At 52.9% G+C, this 5,086-nt stretch overlaps 1 pseudogene; it reads left to right on the plus strand.

The window, feature by feature from the left end:
- The first annotated feature begins 4,465 nt into the window (after positions 1-4,465).
- Positions 4,466-4,629, plus strand: LOC121876982 (annotated as a pseudogene).
- The last annotated feature ends 457 nt before the right edge of the window (positions 4,630-5,086 follow it).

Here is a 5,086-nt window from a genome sequence, read left to right on the forward strand (position 1 = left end):
CAACTTCCACTCTCGAGGTGCGGTACGGTGACTGTCCTATCGTCCGCTCTTGTATGCTGAATTGCACTATTTCACTATATTAAGGGGAGAGGGTGCCTTCACACACATATTCGATGTGAAATATCTTCCGCCCCCCAGCGGAGCGCTTCGGCGCCTCTGCGAAGCAAAACGCGGCATTCAAAAACAACAACCAAAATTGCCGTCGATTTCCTCTCCCTGCCCTGCAATGGCTGGAGCAGAAGGAGAGCGAGAGAGAGAATAGTCTCATTGGGTCAGAGGAATGGCAGTGGAGCGGGCTAATGGCGAGTAGGCTCGCGATCTATCAATTACACTAGCCAGGTCGCTCTCCCTATTGAACATTATTACTCTCTCTCGGCGCACACGTCGCCACTGCGGTTTCCGCGACAGCAGCAGCAGCAGCATCATGATGTTGCATCCACCAATTAGTCCGGAACCGGGTTATTCGGCTGTCTGCGAACAGTCCGGTTTTAACCTTACCCAACAAACAACATCCACTCTCGAGGTGCGGTATGGTGAATGTCCTATCGTCCGACCTTGTATGCTGGATTGCACTATTTCACTTTATTAAGGGGAGAGGGTGCCTTCACACACATATTCGGTGTGAAATATCTTCCGCCCCCCAGCGGAGCGCCTCTGTGAAGCAAAGCGCGGCATTCAAAACAACAACCATAATTGCCGTCGCTTCCCTGCCCTGCAATGGCTGGAGCAGAAGGAGAGAGATTTTAGTCTCATTGGATCAGAGGAATGGCAGTGGAGTGGGCTTATGGCGAGTAGCCTCGCGCTCTATCAATTACACTTGCCAGGTCTCTCTTCCGTTTGGACATTATTTACTCCGTCTCTCTCTCGGCGCACACGTCGCCACCCTACTAGTTTCCTTCACAGCATATGCTGCGGCCTTTCAGTCCGGGCTCCCCTTCGCCTTGCTGTCTGCCCAACTTAGCGGACTTGCGTTGGCTGATCACCCCGTCTTCGCGTCTGTGCCGGCCTTCAATGCAGCGCCCAACCGTCTCTTGACCGAGATTCATTGCACTATTCCACGGGCGAACGGCTACCCTAAATGTGCATAGACAACGCTCATGGTTCAACACGACCAGGGCGCAGTCTGGGAGCCGAGTATAATAAAAAGAGAGTTTAGCAGCCAAAACTCGTCAAAGCACACTTTGGGTTACCCCATCACCTAACAACGATGGCGGTTCCCACCCGTGAAATACACAACCTAACCAATATTGGGCGACGATGGCGCTCGTGAGCCCACGTCCCCACAAACAGTAAGAGAGAGTAAGAAAGAGAGAGAGGAGAAGGATAAGGGAGGAGATTGGCCAACGTGCGGTCCCTCGCCCAATGTCTTCTGCCTCGTTGGGGCAAAGAGAAGAGGAGCGGATAAGGGTGGAGATTGGCCAACGTGCGGTCCCTCGCCCAATGTCGGCTGCCTCGCTGGAGCAAAGAGGAGAGGAGCGGATAAGGGAGGAGATTGGCACACACGGTGGCGCTGCCGGCGCCGAGGATAGCAAGAGAAGGTGCAGTTTGATCTGATCATCTGGTTTGCTATTTCTCTTAGGCCAGCGTGCGGTCCCTCGCCCAATGTCGGCTGCCTCGCTGGAGCTGGGGCAAAGAGGAGGCGAGATAAGGAGGAGATTAGCACACCGCAGTGGCGCTGCAGCTCGAGATATGAGAAAAATTGCGATTTGATCTGATCTGTCTGGCGTTTGCTATTTCTCTAAGGCCAACGTGCAGTCCCTCGCCCAATGTCGGCTGCCTCGCTGGGGCAAAGAGAAGAGGAGCGGATAAGGGAGGAGATTGGCACACACGGTGGCGCTGCCGGCGCCGAGGATTGCAAGAGAAGGTGCAGTTTGATCTGATCATTTGGTTTGCTATTTCTCTAAGGCCAACGTGCGGTCCCTCGCCCAATGTCGGATGCCTCGCTGGAGGTGGGGCAAAGAGAAGAGGAGCGCATAAGGGAGGAGATTGGCACACACGGACGTGCGGTCCCTCGCCCAATGTCTTCTGCCTCGCTGGAGCTGGGGCAAAGAGGAGCGGATAAGGGAGGAGATTGGCACACACGGTGGCGCTGCTGGCGCCGAGGATAGCAAGAGAAGGTGCAGTTAGATCTGATCATCTGGTTTGCTATTTCTCTAAGGCCAACGTGCGGTCCCTCGCCCAATTTCTTCTGCCTCCCTCTCAATCTCTCTCACTATTTTGGCCGCCGCGATAGGCGCCGCCAACAGCAGCAGCTACCTGGTTGATCCTGCCAGTAGTCATATGCTTGTCTCAAAGATTAAGCCATGCATGTGTAAGTACAAGCCGATTTAAGGCGAAACCGCGAATGGCTCATTAAATCAGCTATGTTTCATTAGATCTGTAAACCCACTTACTTGGATAACTGTGGCAATTCTAGAGCTAATACATACAATTGGTATCTGACCGCAAGGGAAGAGCACTTTTATTAGTTCAAAACTGGTCGGGCCCCGGTCCGTAACCCACCTGTGGTGAATCTGAATAACTTCGGGCTGAGCGCACGGTCTCCGCACCGGCGCCGCTTCTTTCAAGTGTCTGCCTTATCAGCTTTCGATTGTAGGTTATGCGCCTACAATGGCTATAACGGGGAATCAGGGTTCGACTCCGGAGAGGGAGCCTGAGAAACGGCTACCACATCTAAGGAAGGGAGAAGGCACGCAAATTACTCACTCCCGGCACGGGGAGGTAGTGACGAAAAATAACGATGTGAGTCTCATCCGAGGCCTCGCAATCGGAATGAGTACACTTTAAATCCTTTAACGAGTATCCATTGGAGGGCAAGTCTGGTGCCAGCAGCCGCGGTAATTCCAGCTCCAATAGCGTATATTAAAGTTGTTGCGGTTAAAAAGCTCGTAGTTGGATCTCAGTTCCGGACTGACGGTGCACCGCCCCGTGTTTACTGTCACGCTCCGAACAGCCGCCCCGCCGACTACGCCGCGTGTATGCTGTCGAGTGTCCAGTGGCGGAGAGTTTACTTTGAAAAAATTAGAGTGCTCAGAGCAGGCTATTTGAATAGCGAATAGTGATGCATGGAATAATGGAATAGGACCTCGGTTCTATTTGTTGGTTTCGGAACCAGAGTAATGACCTTAATCGCGGAACAGGCAGGGGCATTCGTATTGCGACGCTAGAGGTGAAATTGTTCTTGGACCGTCATAGGGCGAACTACTGCAAGCATTTGCCAGGATGTTTTCATTAATCAGAACGAAAGTTAGAGGTTCGAAGAGGCGATCCAGATACTGCCTAGTTCCTAACCATAAACGATGCCCAGCTTCGCGATCCGCCGGCGTTATTCCGCTGTTGACCCGGCGGCAGCTCGGAAAAACCGAAAGTCTTTTGGGTTCCGGGGGAAGTATGGTTGCAAAGCTGAAACTTAAAGAAATTGACGGAAGGGCACCACCAGGAGTGGAGCCTGCGGCTTAATTTGACTCAACACGGGAAACCTCACCAGGCCCAGACACCGGAAGGATTGACAGATTGAGAGCTCTTTCTCGATTCGGTGGGTGGTGGTGCATGGCCGTTCTTAGTTGGTGGAGCGATTTGTCTGGTTAATTCCGATAACGAACGAGACTCTGGCCTACTAAGTGGTCGGCCGGATCTCAGAAAATGGTGTCCAGTTCGCAACCTGTAACTTCTTAGAGGGATAGCGGCAATTCCTAGCCGCTGCAGTGAAACAATAACAGGTCTGTGATGCCCTTAGATGTTCTGGGCACGCAGCGCTACACTGAAGGGATCAACGAGTTTTCCCCCTCAGAGAGGAGCGGGTAACCCGTTCAAAGCCTTTCTTGATAGGGATTGGGGCTTGCAATTGTTTCCCATGAACGAGGAATTCCCAGTAAGTGCAAGTCATCAGCTTGCGCTGACTACGTCCCTGCCCTTTGTACACACCGCCCGTCGCTACTACCGATTGAATGATTTAGTGAGGCCTTTGGACTGGCGATCTTGGATTGTCGGCCCCGTTGCCCGCGAGGGTTTTCTGGGGTCGTCGCCTCGAGCTGACGGAAAGATGTCCAAACTTGATCATTTAGAGGAAGTAAAAGTCGTAACAAGGTTTCCGTAGGTGAAACTGCGGAAGGATCATTAACAGAGAGAAAGAGAACGGGGCGCTCTTAAAACTACTACTCTCCTGATTTGGGCGGTCTCGGGCTCTGCTCTGGCAACTCCAGCAGCGAAAGAGGACAATCCCGGGCGAGAGCGCGAAGACCCGAGGAGGAGGACGGACGGGGCTTTGGACGGCTGCCCGTCCGTTCCATACTACCGGCGAATAAGCCTCTTGACCTTAAAAGAGTGAAATTCAAGTGTCAAAAAACAACAACAACAAGCCGTCCGGCCAAACCCAAACCACAAACTTGGGCTATGTCTGTCAAACCCTTTCATTGAGACTCGACCTGTGATGGTTAGTCGCAAAAAGACCAAATGGCAAATACACAACTCTTAACGGGAGATCACTCGGCTCGTGGGTTGATGAAGACCGCAGCAAACTGCGTGTCGGTATGTGAATCGCAAGAATACCAGATACATCGACAAGTTGAACGGATATTGCGGCGGCGGCAGCCATATGAGCTTGTCGCCGCCACTCCTCTACGAGGGTCGGAAATATACATCCATCGGTTGCTGAGAGTTCGGTGCCTGTTGACTGTCTCCCCGACACGAGGGTAACCTGAACCGAGCTTCCGCCTTGGGGTTTAATCGCCCGCGCCTTGCGCGAGGCGTGCCCTTAAAAACAAGCCTATCACTAGCAAGTCCATGGACTTGGCGCACCCACATTCAACCACAACAAAGCCGGGCACACACACATGTGTGTGTGTCCCGTCCCGATGACAGTTGCCCTCGCAAATAACTGGAGGCGCTCTTTTGCCTGCCGTCCACAGAGACACGAATGGCCGTCGGCCGCTCATGGCTGATGCTGCACATGTTCTAAGAGGCACACGTCCTCCTCCTTCTCTCTCGGAGAAGAAGCACTCCATCCCACGAAGAGGAAACGAAACCGGGTCGGATATCTTTTAAGTAAGCCCCGCCGGAATTTCGTCTATCACCTCGAAAAGAGTGC

This window comes from Homarus americanus, unplaced genomic scaffold (genome assembly GCF_018991925.1).
Source record: "Homarus americanus isolate GMGI-L3 unplaced genomic scaffold, GMGI_Hamer_2.0 scaffold52632, whole genome shotgun sequence".
In the NCBI taxonomy this organism is placed as follows: Eukaryota; Metazoa; Arthropoda; class Malacostraca; order Decapoda; family Nephropidae; genus Homarus; species Homarus americanus.